Here is a 17,157-nt window from a genome sequence, read left to right as displayed (position 1 = left end):
TTCCTGCTTTTGGTTTTGATGCTCCCCCCCCCCCCCCCCACTCTTGACCCCCCTTTCCCCCCCCCCCCCCCCCCAAATTTTAAAAAAAGTGTACATCAATTGGGGATGTGGTAGTACCATACCCATGCTGTGTGACAATCTCTTGCAAGTTTTCAGTATGTGGACATCTACTCCTGCCAAAAAGCCAGCATGGTAGCCAATCTGATGTGGGGCACTCAAGGAAGGACAGGAGCCACCTGGCAAGGCTTTGCTCGCACACTTGATGGCCAAGCTGTTACCTCACCATGTAAACCAAAGAGCTAACCTGAAGAGTAGAAGGGATCCTGAGCAGTGACCGTCAAACCAGATGCACATCGTTGTGGTGGTGTGATGCCTGTGGGGACAGCTCTTGACTGGAGTTGGGAGATCTCTTGCAAATGAAGATAATTAAACTTATGCCAGGCATTGGCCACATAGAAACAGCGTTCTCTGTGACTGGAACAAGAAAACTCTGTGCATAAACTTACAATCCATCAGCATTTCCTACTGTAGATATGCCTTAAGATAAGGCATATGCTAGGAAAGAAGGAATTACACAATTTACTCAATATTTGTCTTCACTAGGAGAGATTATGATTACTCCACAACAGTGAATTTGTGTGTGTGTGTGTGTGTGTGTGTGTGTGTGTGTGTGTGTGTGTGTGTTCGTGTGCGTGCGTTGTGGAGAATATTGAAGAAAAAGTTTTGTGATGTAGCTGTCCTGGAAAAAAAGCATCAAGGTAGGAAAGATCAGCATTACTATTACCACAACCAATAAACTTAATATTCTGTGGGGCATTATTTTTCACTGAGATCTAATACTTAAATCTGACACAGAATTCTGAGACAACCTGGAACACTGTGTTGTTCATTTTGTAAGCTGCAAACAGAGTTGGCACAGGTGCCTTTATAATATTTGTTTGAAGGAAACATCTTTATAGAAAAAAAATCATTGTATATATGTGTGATCTTACTTCCTAATATCCATGAGGAGGTTACAGTGTTTCCATGTTGGTCACTCTTAATCTTGCTGTACTTTTGAACCTGTCTGGAACTATAGCAGAACACCCAGTGATCACCATTGTCAACAGTTTTCGCTGTGCACAAACAGCCCAGCCCAGACCACCAACCAACAGTCACAAGTTTGTGGCATGTTTGAAAAGGGAAATAAGATACAGAAAATTAACCATTTGATTACCAGGAAGACTGAAAAAAAGGAGGAATTCATTTAGTTGGTGTGATTGGAAATTTTGCGGAGGTACAGCTAATGCTGCCTGTTGTGTTGTTTTGGTCTTTAGTCCGAAGACTGGTTTGATGTAGCTCTCCATGGTAGTCTATCCTGTGCAGGCCTCTTCATCTCAGCATAACTACCGCAATCTTTATGTGAACTTGCTTACATTTTTCAAGCATTGGTCTCCCTCCACAGTTCTTACCCCAAACACTTCCTTCTTAGCAGAGTGACAATTTCTTGATGACTCAGGATGCATCCAATCAATCCATCCCTACTTTTAGTCAAGTTGTGCCATAAATTCCTTTTTTCAACAATTTAATTGTGTACCATCCCATTTGTTACTTGACCTATTTATATAATCTTCAGCATTCTTCTACAGGAGCACTTTTCAAGAGCTTCTATTCTCAACTGATTATTGCCCGTGTTGCACTTCCATACAAGGCTACACTCCAAATACCATCAGAAAAGGCTTCCTAATACTTAAGCTGGTAGACATTAATAAATTCCTCTCTTTCAAAAACGTTCTTCTTGCTATTGCCAGTTCAAAATTTTATATTCTCTCTACCTTGGCCATCATCAGTTGTTTTACTGCCCAAATAACAACACTCATCTTCTGCTCTTAGTACCTCGTTTCATAATCTAATTCCCTTGGCATCACCTGATTTAATTTTATTACATTCCATTACTTGTATTATTCGTTTTATAACCTCTTTTCAAGGCACTACCCTTTCTGTTCAACTGATCCTCCAAGTCTTTTGTTGTCTCTGACATAATGACAGTGTCATTGGCAGACCTCAACTTCTAGTTTTCTCTATGAACTTTCATTCCCTTTCTGTATTTCTTCTGCTTGCTCAATGTTTGGATTGAATAACATCACTTCCTTCTCAACAGTGTCTTCCCTTTCATATTCTTCGACTTTCCCACTGCAGCTTGGTTTCTGTACAAATTGTATATAACCATTTGCTCCCTGTATCTTATCCCTGCTACCATCAAAATTCTCATGAGCATGTTCCTGTGAACATTGTTAAAAGCTTTCCCTAAATATACAAATCCTATAAATGTAGATTTTTGACAACCTATTTTCTAGGATAACAATACCAGAGAAGGAAAGTTGACACTCACCATATAGCGGAGATGCTGAGTCGCAATAGGCACAACAAAAAGATTCACACAATTATAGCTTTCGGCCAGTGAGGCCTTTGTCAGCAGTAGAGAGAGAGAGAGAGAGAGAGAGAGAGAGAGAGAGAGAGAGAGACACACACACACACACACACACACACACACACACACACACACGTGTGCTTGTGTGTGTGTGTGTGTGTGTGTGTGTGTGTGTGTGTGTGTTTTTTTTTTTTTTTTTTTTTTACTGTGCATAACTCAACATTTCCACTATATGGTGAGTAGCGATCTATCCTTTTCATAATATTATTCCATCCTGAATTTTCCATTGTTAAACTGATACTTCGGTAGTACATACTAACATGTTAGTGCATGTGTGCAAGCACACACAGAGATCTGGGCAGTTCGTAAAAAACTGTGACTACTCATGGTCTAGGTCAACAATTGACCACCGTCTATTACCGGAGTCGACGCTGAGGGCGGCCTTTGCACTCTGTCGACACCTAGTAGCAGTTCCCTTGACTCACAAATGGTATATAATAAGAGTGGTGATGCCACATAAGTGAGTGGTGCTTCTCAGAAAATCTACATCTACGTACATACTCCACTAGCACACCAAGTGGTGTGCGGCGGAGGGCACAATCCGCGCCAGTCATATTTCTATTCCCCCCCCCCCCCCCCCCCCCCCCCCCCTGTTCCACTCGCGGATTGCGTGAGGGGAAAAAAAGACTGTCTGAACGCCTCAGTACAAGCCCTTATTTCCCTTATCTTTGAATGGTGATCATTGCGTGATTTGAAAGTTGGTGGTAATAATATGTGCTCTACATCCTCAGTGAATATTGGATTTTGGAATTTAGTGAGCAGCTCCTTCCGTTTAGCACAGCGTGTATCTGCAAGTGTGTTCCACTTCGAACTTTCTATGAGATCTGTAACGCTCTCTGGATGGTTAAATGTACCAGACATGAATCTTGCCACTCTTCTTTGGGCCTTCTCAATCTCTTGAATCTACATCTACATTTATACTCCACAAGCCACCCAACGGGTTGTGGCGGAGGGCACTTCATTTGCCACTGTCATTACCTCCCTTTCCTGTTCCAGTCGCGTATGGTTCGCAGGAAGAACGATTGCCGGAAAGCCTCCGTGTGTGCTCGAATCTCTGTAATTTTACATTCGCGATCTACTCGGGAGGTATAAGTAGGGGGAAGCAATATATTTGATACCTCATCCAGAAATGCACCCTCTCGAAACTTGGACAGCAAGCTACACCGCGATGCAGAGCGCCTCTCCTGCCACTTGAGTTTGCTAAACATCTCTGTAACGCTACCACACTTACCAAATAACCCTGTGACGAAACACGCCGCTCTTCTTTGGATCTTCTCTATCTCCTCAGTCAACCTGATGTGGTACAGATCTCACACTGATGAACAATAACTCAAGTATAGGTCGAACAAGTGTTTTATAAGCCACCTCCTTTGTTGATGGACTAAATTTTCTAAGGACTCTCCCAATGAATCTCAACCTGGTACCTGCCTTACCAACAATTAATTTTATATGATCATTCCACTTCAAATCGTTCTGCACGCATACTCCCAGATATTTTACAGAAGTAACTGCTGCCAGTGTTTGTTCCACTATCATATAATCATACAATAAAGGATCTTTCTTTCTATGTATTCGCAATACATTACATTTGTCTATGTTAAGGGTCAGTTGCCACTCCCTGCACAAAGTGCCTATCCGCTGCAGATCTTCTTGCATTTTGCTACAATTTTCTAATGCTGCAACTTCTCTGTATACTACAGCATCATCCGCAAAAAGCCGCATGGAACTTCTGACACTATCTACTAGGTCATTTATATATATTGTGAAAAGCAATGGCCCCATAACACTCCCCTGTGGCACGCCAGAGGTTACTTTGACCTCTGTAGACGTCTCTCCATTTAGAACAACATGCTGTGTTCTGTTTGCTAAAAACTCTTCAATCCAGCCACACAGCTGGTCTGATATTCCGTAGGCTCTTACTTTGTTTATGAGGCGACAGTGCGGAACTGTATCGAACGCCTTCCGAAAGTCAAGGAAAGTAGCATCTACCTAGGAGTCTGTATCTAATATTTTCTGGGTCTCATGAACAAATAAAACGAGTTGGGTCTCACACGATTGCTGTTTCCGGAATCCATGTTGATTCCTACAGAGTAGATCCTGGGCTTCCAGAAACGACATCATACGCGAGCAAAAAACATGTTCTAAAATTCTACAACAGATCGTCGTCTGAGATATAGGTCTATAGTTTTGCGCATCTGCTCGACGACCCTTCTTGAAGACTGGGACTACCTGTGCTCTTTTCCAATCATTTGGAACCTTCCGTCCCTCTAGAGACTTGCGGTACACGGCTGTTAGAAGGGGGGCAAGTTCTTTTGCGTACTCTGTGCAGAATTGGATAGGTATCCCGTCAGATCCAGTGGACTTTCCTCTGTTGAGTGATTCCAGTTGATTTTCTGTTCCTTGGACACTTATTTTGATGTCAGCCATTTTTTCATTTGTGCGAGGATTTAGAGAAGGAACTGCAGTGTGGTCTTCCTCTGTGAAACAGCTTTGGAAAAAGGTGTTTAGTATTTCAGCTTTACGTGTGTCATCCTCTGTTTCAGTGCTATCATCATCCCTGAGTGTCTGGATATTCTGTTTCGAGCCACTTACTGATTTAACGTAAGACCAGAACTTCCTAGGATTTTCTGTCAAGTCGGTACATAGAATTTTACTTTCGAATTTACTGAACGCTTCACGCATAGCCCTCCTTATGCTAACTTTGGCATCGTTAAGCTTCTGTTTGTCTGAGAGGTTTTGGCTGCATTTAAACTTGCAGTGAAGCTCTCTTTGCTTTCGCAGTAGTTTCCTAACTTTGTTGTTGAACCACAGTGGCTTTTTCCAGTCCCTCACAGTTTTACACAGCACGTACCTGTCTAAAACGCATTTTACGATTGCCTTGAACCTTTTCCATAAACACTCAACATTGTCAGTGTCGGAACAGAAATTTTCATTTTGATCTGTTAGGTAGTCTGAAATCTGCCTTCTAATACTCTTGCTAAACAGATAAACCTTCCTCCCTTTTTTTATATTCCTATTAACTTCCATATTCAGGGATGCTACAACGGCCTTTTGATCACTGATTCCCTGTTCTGCGCTTCTTGTTCTGTTCGGTTCTGTTTGTTATCAGTAGGTCCAAGATGCTATCTCCACGAATCGGTTCTCTGTTTAATTGCTCGTGGTAATTTTCGGATAGTGCAATCAGTGTAATGTTGCTCAATGCTCTGTCCCTACCACCCGTCCTAAACATCTGAGTGTCCCAGTATCTGGTAAATTGAAATCTCCACCTAAGACTATAACATGCTGAGAAAATTTATGTGAAATGTATTCCAGATTTTCTCTCAGTTGTTCTGCCACTAATGCTGCTGAGTCGGAAGGTCAGTAAAAGGAGCCAATTATTAACCTAGCTCGGTTGTTGAGTGTAACCTCCACCCATAATAATTCACAGGAACTATCCACTTCTACTTCACTACAGGATAAACTACTACTAACAGTGACAAACACGCTACCACCGGTTCCATGCAATCTATCCTTTCTAAACACCGTCTGTGCCTTTGTAAAAATTTCGGCAGAATTTATCTCTGGCTTCAGCCAGCTTTCTGTACCTATAACGATTTCAGCTTCGGTGATTTCTATCAGCGCTTGATGTGCCGGTACTTTACCAATGCATCTTCGACAGTTTACAATTACAACACCGATTGCTGCTTGGTCCCCGCATGTCCTGACTTTGTCCCGCACCCTTTGAGGCTGTTGCCCTTTCTGTAGTTGCCCGAGGCCATCTAACCTAAAAAACCACCCAGTCCACGCCACACAACCCATGCTACCCTTGTAGCCACCTGCTGTGTGTAGTGGACTCCTGACCTATCCAGCGGAACCCGAAACCCCACCACCCTATGGCGCAAGTCGAGGAATCTGCAGCCCACACGGTTGCAGAACCATCTCAGCCTCTGATTCAGACCCTCCACTCGGCTCTGTACCAAAGGTCTACAGTCAGTCCTGTCAATGATGCTGCAGATGGTGAGCTCTGCTTTCATCCTGCTAGCGAGACTGGCAGTCTTCACCAAATCAGATAGCCGCTGGAAGCCAGAGAGGATTTCCTCCGATCCATAGCGACACACATCATTGGTGCCAACATGAGCGACCACCTGCAGATGGGTGCACCCTGTACCCTCCATGGATCTGGAAGGACCCTTTCCACATCTGGAATGACTCCCCCCGGTATGCACACGGAGTGCGCATTGGTTTTCTTCCCCTCTCTTGCTGTCATATTCCTAAGGGGCCCCATTATGCGCCTGCGTTGGAGCTCCCAACTATCAGTAAGCTCACCCTCTGTGACTGCCCGGATCTTGTACACTGAGGGGCAGCCTCTGGAACAGGACAAGCAGCCATGTCCGACTGAAGATCAGTATCAGCCGGAGACAGAGCCTGAAACCGGTTCGCCAGACAAACTGGAGAGACCTTCCGTTCAGCCCTCCGGAATATCTTTCGCCCCTGCCACACCTCGAGACAACCTTCCACTCTACCACGGGTGAGGGGTCAGCCTCAATGTGGGCAGTATCCCGGGCAGACACAGCCGTAGTCCGATCGGGGGATGCATGAGACGAGCTGGCCATCCCCGACAAACCCCCATCCAGACCCCCACAGTGATGCCCATTGGCAACAGCCTCAAGCTGTGTGACCGAAGCCAACACTGCCTGAAGCTGGGAGCGAAGGGATGCCAACTCAGCCCGCATCCGAACACAGCAGTTGCAGTCCCCATCCATGCTAAAAGCTGTTGTGCAAAGAATGTCTGAACTAATCTACAGAGAGCACAAACAATTTGACACAAAATTTAAAAGGTTATTAAAATACAAGATTACATAGCAAATGCAGTAATGCTGCTACTTGCGCACTGCTGACACACTGCTCGGCGGCGGAAGGAGAGTATGCGATTTTACACTATTCAGGTACTAAAACGCGATGCTACAGCTCCCAAATACTATAATACGCCCGAAATTTATGAATTAAACAATGCAAGTACCTAAAAACATGCAAAGAAATTAAGAATTAAACTATGTAACAAATAAGTGAGCTAAGAGTATACGACTTGCTGCTGGCAGCTGCTTATCCAACAGTGGCAGGGAGCACACTGGCTGTGACCAGCCGACACTGGCCGTTCAAAACAAAAACAGAAGACAGACGACTATGCGAATTTACACTATGCAGGTACTAAAGCGCGATGCTACAACTCTCAAATAATATAATATGCCCGAAATTTATGAATTAAACAATGCAAGTACCCAAAAACACGCAAAGAAATTAAGAATTAAACTATGTAACAAATAAGTTGGCTAAGAGTATACGACTTGCTGCTGGCAGCTGCTTATCCAATGGCGGCAGGGATCACAGACCCAACTGGTAAGGGTCCCAAACAGACGAACAGTACCCTAAGACTGGACGAACTAACGCATTTTAAGCAATTTCCTCTGTTGAAGGACAGTGTCACTTCAGGATTCTACCAGTTAACTGCAACCTAGAGTTCGTCTTGCCCATTACTTGTGTAATATTATCATTCCGTTTGAGATCATTTTGAATAGTCGCACCCAGATACTTGACGGATGTTACTGCTTCCAAAGACAGGGCATTTATTTTGTACTCGTACATTAATGGGGATTTTCACCTTGTTATATGCAGTAGGTTACACTTACCAATATTGAGAGATAACTGCCAGTCATTACACCACACATTTATTTTCTGCAAATCCTCATTGACTTGTTCACAACTTTAGTGTGATACTACTTTTCTGTAGACTACAGCATCATCAGCATACAGTCTAATGCCGCTGTCAGTACCATGAACCAGATTGTTTATGTAAATCGTAAAAATCAGCAGACCTATTACACTGCCCTGGGGCACACCTGAAGTTACGCTTGTTTCTGTTGAAGTCATCCCGTTCAGGACGACATGCTGCTCTCTGTCTGTTAGAAAACTTTCTGTCCAACCGCATATGTCATCGGATAGACCTTAAGCGTGCTCTTCTTGGACCAAGCGACAGTGCGGAACTGAGTCGAACGCCTTTCGAAAGTCAAGAAATACGGCATCAACCTGGGAGCCAGTATCTAGAACCTGTTGTATATCATTCATAAAGAGGGCCTGCTATGTCTTGCATGACCGCTGTTTCCTAAAACTGTGCTGGTTTCTGCAGATGAGTTTCTCGGAGTCTAGAAAGGTCATTATGTCTGAACACAAAATATGTTCCAGGATTCTACAACAAATCGATGTCTGTGAAATTGGCCGGTAATTATGTCCATCAGATTTTCTACCCTTTTGTAGATTACTATAACCTGGGCCTTCTCCCAGTCCTGTGGAACTTTCCACTGTTCCAGTGATCTCTAATAGGTGATGGATAAGAATGGTGCTATATTTGTAGCATAGCCAACATATAATCTTACGGGGATACCGTCTGGGCGAGATGGCGTCCTGGCATCTTCAGGATCTTAACTGTTTTACAATCCCAGATACACTAAACGCTATGTCAGCCATCCTTGCATTTGTTCGATAATTGAAAGGGGGAATGGTGCTGCAGTCCTCTACCATAAATGAGTTTTTGAAAGTTAGGTTTAGAATTTGTTTTCTGTTTATCATCATCCGTCACATTACCCACACTGTCAGCAAGAGAAGGTATTGAATTATTTGTAGTGTTCATAGATTTTACGTACGACTAAAATTTTTTTGAGGTTATTTTTAGATTCTGCAGATAAAGTATTGCTTTCAAATTCGCTAAAAGAATCTCTCATTGACCTTTTGACAGCTGCTTTCATTTCCATAATTTCTGTTTGTCAGCAGATCATTGAACACTTTTAAAACAACTTTGTAATATTCTCTGATTTCTCAGCAACTTCCTAATATGTTTGTTGTACCAAGGTGGATCCTTTCCCTCTATATTTTTGCTAAGCATGTACTTCTCTAGCACGTGGTGGACAATACCTTTAAATTCCGACCAAAGATGCTCAGTATCTTTGTGTCCCGTGGTGAATGCTTGGAGCTGACTATGAAGATATTCATTAATGACCCACTACGAAGATATTAATCAATGATTTGCTTTCCCTAACAAGAGTACTCTATGCTGTTTTTTACAACTTCCACTGACATAGAAGCCACAATGACATTATGGTCGCTAATACCTTCTTCTAGATTTACTTCCTCAAAAAGATCAGGTCTGTTCGTCGCCAAGATATCTAATAAGTCCCCATCTTAAGTTGGTTTTCTAACCAGTTATTCAAGGTTGTATGTTGAGAGTGCTCCTAGAATAACTTCACACGAGTCTTTGCTTCTGCCCCCTGTGATAAACATGTAATTTTCCCAGTCAATGGATGCCAGATTAAAGTCTCCACCTATAACTAATGGATAATTTGGACAGTTATTTCCTATGTACTCAAGACTTTCCCTGTAACGTTCTGCGACGTTTGTTGCGGATGCTGGTGGTCTATAAAAACATCCTAATACAATAGTCAATCCTTGCCTTATTGACAGCTTTATACAGACTATTCCACAGTCCGACCCAGTATCGATGTCAACAGCTTTTAACTGCAATGAACACACCACCTCCCATAGCATTTGCCCTATCCTTCCTAAACATTGTCCATTCTGAGTTCAAAGTTTGAATCTTGCTACAGACACTTCGGCAATTTACTAACACGAGATTTAGCATATTTCAATTCTTTGGAATGACCTGTTTAGGTGATCTAAAAATTTTTACAGTTGGCACACCCACATCAGTGTCATGAACTCGTAATTTTTCAGGCCAACAGTTTGTTTCCTGTGGGAGGAACCTAATCTAAAAAACCCCCATCTACAAATGCTATTAAAAATTTCTCATCCTATCACATTTTCCAGTTAGTTGCTACAGCCCTTAGTAATAAACATGTACAAGAAAACAGGGTTCTGCAGTGTTCAGTCTTGTGTTCTACCCTTTTTGAAATTGCCATAGACGGAACTGCCACCATAACATGACCAAATGTATTGGCAGCCTTGTTGGTTACTTCTGCCTGTACTGTACTTCTATGTCACAGAACATCACCTTCACATGCCCATTCAGAAGACATGCTTAGGGCCCAAAATCATGGGTATAATTGTATATCTATGAAATCCAGGATCATGCACTTCCCCACCCTGAATTATATATGAATAACCAATGACTGGAAGTGATAAACAACTTTTACTTTTTGGACTATTATTCAACCAAAAGTGGATGCAGTTACGGCATATAAAACAGCTCAAAAAAACTTGTATGTGGGTATTAAACTCCCCTTGCTTTCTCAGAAAGACGTCTTCGGTAGATTGAAGGTTCTAGTCAAATTTTACTAGTTATTGATTTTAACCCAATTTAACTATGGATATATTCCTTGAGAGTTAGCACTACCATCTGTGCTAAGCTTAAATATACTCTGTGTGCAACAATGGATTCTGCCATGCTATTGGAGCATTCAATGCAAGCCCTGATGATAGACTCCTAGTTGAATCAGGTATTACACCATGAGAGACATGGTGCGATCAACTTTTAATTAGACAGTTAACATTTGATGTATACCAAAACTTCCCTATTTTTACACCAGAACCTTAACAACTGCATCCTTATGAATTGATTGGGAACAGAATAGCAGAGATTTGACTAAAAGACATTCACCAGGAACACTCTTTCTCTGAGACAACTCGCCTGCCTCTGCCTCACAGTTGTAAACCCCCCCCCCACACACACACACACACACAATGGTATATTCAACAACATGCAGCAGGAGTGGCCCTCCACTGTACCATCAGGAATCACACAGACCCTAATATTCATCACTGTAGATTCTATTTGGTCCTAAAAGACTACACACTGTGTTTTTGTTTTACATATACTAATGACTCCAACAATGAGAAAATCAGCTGTCCATTTGTTAACAGAAATCTGTATGAACAACTCTTCTTTCCCACTCTGTACAGTATCTACTGATGGAATTAGTAGCAGTACGCAAAACTCACAGGCGTAGAACCTCGGCTTGCCAGAAATGTGGTGTGTGGGATGGTTCCCTCATTACTTTTAAGGTTATTGAAAATCAATGAACCCATTCTTTGGTGTCAGTCATTTACAAACTTTTATAAAATCTCCACAACACAGGAATCTCCATGGTATTTTTTCGGATGCTGAACCACATAGTGATCTCAGGCAGTGAACGTACCAAGACATTAGCTAAGGAAGTCTCAATAAAAAATTGCAGAAGCTGGCCTGTAGGCGTGTTTCAGGTGCAGTATCTTAGGAAAAGGAAAGAAAAGTGAATGATCAACATCCAGTCTTCAAACTCTGAACCATAGAAGTCTCCACTAGGAAGTGGAGAATATCATTTTGTCCTTCTCAAAGAGAAGCTACAGTCTCACGTCACATCAATATTGGCCGTACTTATCTCACACAGACTACATACTACAGCAAGTGAACTCTCTCTGTGCATCTGTGTAGCAACCTTGTCAGTCTGCCACATCCTTGAAGCATGTCCACACTCAGTTGGCGTGCAGTGATGATGATGTCTTGACAAGTCATTACCACAGATCGTAGTGATGATGAAATAAAACCAGTCTCTGTTTTAATCTTCCTACAGTAAAGTAGGTAGTACTACTAGTTTTAAAGTAGTCATTTTAGTAGTTGACTTATGGAGTGGAGTTGGGGAGCAGGTGCTGTAGTATCTGAGGGTGGATCAGGTTCCCTGCCTAGCCCGAGTATCAGTATAGACAGGCATCACAGGTACTTGGGCTCCAGGCAACAGCTGTGGCCCGCACGCTGCACCAGTTGCCATGGCAAGCACGTAAGTGGCGCTGCACTCTAGCAAGTGTTTACCAATATACAACCACACTCTGGACTTGGGCTGGTTATTAATTCACATAGTGACCTCCACTGTCAGTTACTAAAAAATTGTTGTTTCATTCTGCTGGTCTCCTTGTTACCATTAGTGTGGGTGATCATAAACTGTGTTTCTACCTATACAGAGCCGGATAGAAAAGAAACCACGTGCTATTCCTTTTGTCCCTCTACATGCATCTCTTCTCCCTGCCTGCACAGATGTAACTCAATATCTTACCTCCCTGTTTGTTTGAAACCTGTCTACATGGTATGTGCCCTTATCACCCATACTGCTTTGAATGACTTCCGTTTTTTGTGGGAGTCTCTCCTGGTATCTTGTGGTGAGGGGGGTGAATTATGGGGTAAACCTTCTGCCCCTGCCCTTATTCTTGGGGAACCTTCCCCCTACTGCTCTCCCTTTAACTGTGCTCATTCTATATTACTCTTCTATTGGCCCATTGACATCGGGACTCATCGATTACAACACTGCTGATTCCCTTGAAAACGCCATTCATCATCATTGCAGTAGGGAATAATTTGACTTTTGTTGTTCCTACTCTTGAGTTTAAGGATACACAGTGTGAATAATATTGGTGTTTAATGGTACACGATGTGTCTATAGTTATTGTGAGTGTTACTGTTGATGCCGTGGATTGATTTGAATTTGGGAAATTATGTGCAGTTGCAGATTTAGTTCAATTAGATGGAAATGGTGTAGAAAGAAGTTTGTTCATTCATACAGCCAGCAATATTTGATTTGGCTTAAAAATAATATGTGAAATGGTAGTAAATTAATAGTAAATAAAAGAGAACTGCAGGTGGAAGAGGAAAGGAATAAAAATGTATATATAGAAAATCCCCCCTCCCATGAACCATGGACCTTGCCGTTGGTGGGGAGGCTTGCGTACCTCAATGATACAGATCGCCGTACCGTAGGTACAACCACAACGGAGGGTTATCTGTTGAGAGGCCAGACAAACGTGTGGTTCCTGAAGAGGGGCAGCAGCCTTTTCAGTAGTTGCAGGGGCAACAGTCTGGATGATTGACTGGTCTGGCCTTGTAACAATAACCAAAACGGCCTTGTTGTGCTGGTACTGCAAACGGCTGAAAGCAAGGGGAAACTACAGCCGTAATTTTTCCCGAGGGCATGCAGCTTTACTGTATGATTAAATGATGATGGCATCCTCTTGGGTAAAATATTCCGGGGGTAAAATAGTCCCCCATTCGGATCTCCGGCAGGGACTACTCAAGAGGATGTCATTATCAGGAGAAAGAAAACTGGCATTCTACGGTTCGGAGCGTGGAATGTCAGATCCCTTAATCGGGCAGGTAGGTTAGAAAATTCAAAAAGGGAAATGGATAGGTTAAAGTTAGATATAGTGGGAATTAGTGAAGTTCGGTGGCAGGAGGAACAAGACTTCTGGTCAGGTGACTACAGTGTTATAAATACAAAATCAAATAGGGGTAATGCAGGAGTAGGTTTAATAATGAATAGTAAAATAGGAGTGCGGGTAAGCTATTACAAACAGCATAGTGAACGCGTTATTGTGGCCAAGATAGACACGAAGCCTACAGCTACTACAGTAGTACAAGTTTATAGGCCAACTAGCTCTGCAGATGACGAAAAAATTAAAGAAATGTATGATGAAATAAAAGAAATTATTCAGATAGTGAAGGGTGACGAAAATTTAATAGTCGTGGGTGACTGGAATTCGGTAGTAGGAAAAGGGAGAGAAGGGAACGTAGTAGGTGAATATGGATTGGGCCTAAGAAATGAAAGAGGAAGCCGCCTGGTAGAATTTTGCACAGAGCACAACTTAATCATAGCTAACACTTGGTTCAAGAATCATAAAAGAAGGCTGTATACATGGAAGAAGCCTGGAGATACAGACAGGTTTCAGATAGACTATATAATGGTAAGACAGACATTTAGGAACCATGTTTTAAATTGTAAGACATTTCCAGGAGCAGATGTGGACTCTGACCACAATCTATTAGTTATGAACTGTAGATTAAAACTGAAGAAACTGCAAAAAGGTGAGAATTTAAGGAGATGGGACCTGGATAAACTGACTAAACCAGAGGTTGTACAGAGTTTCAGGGAGAGTACAATGGAAAAATTGACAGGAATGGGTGAAAGAAATACAGTAGAAGAAGAATGGGTAGCTTTGAGGGATGAAGTAGTGAAGGCAGCAGAGGATCAAGTAGGCAAAACGACAAGGGCTAGTAGAAATCCTTGGGTAACAGAAGAAATATTGAATTTAACTGATGAAAGGAGAAAATATAAAAATGCAATAAATGAAGCAGGCAAAAAGAATAAAAACGTCTCAAAAATGAGATCAACAGGAAGTGCAAAATTGCTAAGCAGGGATGGCTAGAGGACAAATGTAAGGATGTAGAGGCTTATCTCACTAGAGGTAAGATAGATACTGCCTACAGGAAAATTAAAGAGACCTTTGGAGAAAAGAGAACCACTTGTATGAATATCAAGAGCTCAGATGGAAACCCAGTTCTAAGCAAAGAAGGGAAAGCAGAAAGGTGGAAGGAGTATATAGAGGGTCTATACAAGGGCGATGTACTTGAGGACAATATTATGGAAATGGGAGAGGATGTAGATGAAGATGAAATGGGAGATATGATATTGCGTGAAAAGTTTGACAGAGCACTGAAAGACCTGAGTCGGAACAAGGCCCTCGGAGTAGACAACATTCCATTGGAACTACTGACAGCCTTGGGGGAGCCAGTCCTGTCAAAACTCTACCATCTGGTGAGCAAGATGTATGAAACAGGCGAAATACCCTCAGACAACTTGAGTAGAAGAAGGGATCGGTTGGTAGGACATGGTCTGAGGCATCAAGGGATCACCAATTTAGTATTGGAGGGCAGCGTGGAGGGTAAAAATCGTAGAGGGAGACCAAGAAATGAATACACTAAGCAGATTCAGAAGGATGTAGGTTGCAGTAGGTACTGGGAGATGAAGAAGCTTGCACTGGATAGAGTAGCATGGAGAGCTGCATCAAACCAGTCTTAAGACTGAAGACCAGAACAACAACAACAGATTTACTTACATTTGAATACATGAGTTGGCGATTATTAGTTTTCAAACAAATCCTTTGTACAAAGAGTTTTTGATGACTTTAAAGTTTAATAATTATTCAATTGAAGTATTATTATATGAAGCAATATGTACAATAATTACATTTAAATGTCCATTAGGTTTTTTTATGATAAAGCATTGAAACTGCTTCATGTTTTGAAGATTTCCTTTTGGGATCTTATATGATCTGCTGAACTACTGAGATCCTACCTCTGGAGGAACTTTTACACATGGAAGATGGGAGGTGGAACTGGACATTTGTCTTCTTTTTGAGGCCAAAAGAAAGTTTCTGCTGGTCTGTGAGGGTGCATAAAAAGAACGTCATAGTCCCCTTCTTCTTCATTCAAATGCAGAACCATTCCTATCTACCAGTTTTTCTCATAAACACATGCAATGAAAGAATGTAGGTTATATTTAATAGTTGGGATAGTCATAGAAATATTTTGGTTCAACAAAATTTTCAAGTCTGAACTCACTCGTTTGGCTGTAATTTCTTTGCAAGAAGCTGGTTTAAAATAATGGAAACTTCTTGTACCCAGTATTGTTTGATCCATTTGAAATCTAATTTCAAGCATGGTTCTTTTAGTTTCAATTTCTTCTTCCTTTGAAAAAATATATTTTTGAGAATAAACTTTTGCAAAAATTGTACATTTGTTCAGCATTTATTATCTGCTCTCTTTGCCTACCGTTCTGCAAGGTTTTTTGGTAACAGTTCTCTTGACTGTACCCTCGATCCCATCACATGTTGTTTTATAATGACTCGTAGCATGAAATGGGCAGTTTGCATTTAATTTAAAAGTTTTATAATGAAAACATAAATTTATCATGCTTTTAAAGTTGTACTGAGCACTGCAACCATCTGTAGTATACTCAATTTGGTCAATGCCAGGAAAGTTTTGTTTTATGAAATTTGTGTTTTTTTTCTTGTACTGAATAAACAAATGGTACATCATGCTTTAGATCATCTGAAATGAAGTGCAATGATGTTTCTGTTATGGTGAAATCGTCATTTTTAGAAAAAAATCACTGCTGGATGAACTAAGCAGCTCGAGTGGCCCCAGTGGTAGGATTGCACTTCATTTTGCAGAATGAAGTTATAGTTTCCTGCAAAATCCATAAGAACTAAAACATCATTAAATGCTGGATTTTCTTTTCTCTGTTTCACGTGAGAGTTTTGAGTTTTTGTGATTTAAGAGTGAGATATCAGAGACTCAATTTTTTTATAGTAAAATCAATAAACTCCTTCCAAGGTTGATTATAAAGTCATTCTGCAATCACTTGACACCCACTGTGAAAATTTAATGTCTTCATCTTCATCTTCATTGTAGTCTTCTAGCATTTCTCTTAGATGTAGGTGCAGTGATTCACTTGTTTCTGGGCACACATCACGTAATCTTAACATACAGTCCTTGTTTTGTCTATCACAAACCAATTTGTCCATCATAGTGTGTACTGATTCTTTATCATGTTGGTTCAGAGCATTTGCTAAAAGCTCAATACTTTGGTGGTGCAAACACACACACACACACACACACACACACACACACACACACACACACACACACACAGTGAGTTCCAGGTGAACCAGCAAACACACACCATTTCGGTCTCAAGGAGCAAAATTTGGAAAATCCAAATTTAATATTTGGGCATTTTTCTTTAAATGCAATAAATAATTCCTCTAAGTTGCATAAAAGAATTCTTTTCTGCTTGTAAGTATTTATTATACTAACTTTATCTTTAGCACCTGGCAAC

At 41.5% G+C, this 17,157-nt stretch overlaps 1 protein-coding gene across 1 annotated transcript in view; it reads left to right on the top strand.

The window, feature by feature from the left end:
* LOC124804996 (E3 ubiquitin-protein ligase SH3RF1) overlaps nucleotides 1-17,157 on the top strand; it is a 213,527-nt gene that overhangs the window by 30,701 nt on the left and 165,669 nt on the right. The gene's annotated exons all lie outside the window — the stretch shown is intronic.

This window comes from Schistocerca piceifrons, chromosome 7 (genome assembly GCF_021461385.2).
Source record: "Schistocerca piceifrons isolate TAMUIC-IGC-003096 chromosome 7, iqSchPice1.1, whole genome shotgun sequence".
Classification (NCBI taxonomy): Eukaryota; Metazoa; Arthropoda; class Insecta; order Orthoptera; family Acrididae; genus Schistocerca; species Schistocerca piceifrons.
This window is presented reverse-complemented; position numbering and strand designations above follow the sequence as displayed.